Here is a 463-nt window from a genome sequence, read left to right as displayed (position 1 = left end):
GCGGGGCCCTTCTTGGCCATGAGGTATATTTTCCTGGACTCAGATGTAAATCTTAATGGGGAAAACATTCTCTGTCTTGCTACCATATGTTTTTCTCTTCCTGTTTGGACTGTTAGTAAGTGTGGTAAGAGGGAAGAAGTCAAGGTTTGAAAGAAAAATGGTTGGACCAGTGATCTGAGCAAGAAGACTGAGTGGTCATATTACATTATTCTCAACTGAGATCAGAATGATTAAAAACAAAAACAAGTCAGTATCCAGGATATTCAGTACAAGCATCACACACCTGCTAAATTTTGGTTTCACATTCCATTACTTTTTGACGAATTATAGTGATGTACTTCCAGCTTCATCAGGAAGCCCTATTTGCTTATTCACAGCAGATACCTGGTTAAGCCCAGCAATTACCACCTCTCTCTCCTTGCACACATTAGCAGACACACCACTGATTTGTACTTTCCTATAA

Source organism: Tupaia chinensis, unplaced genomic scaffold, assembly GCF_000334495.1.
Source record: "Tupaia chinensis unplaced genomic scaffold, TupChi_1.0 Scaffold144247_1, whole genome shotgun sequence".
NCBI classification, from domain to species: domain Eukaryota; kingdom Metazoa; phylum Chordata; class Mammalia; order Scandentia; family Tupaiidae; genus Tupaia; species Tupaia belangeri.
This window is presented reverse-complemented; position numbering follows the sequence as displayed.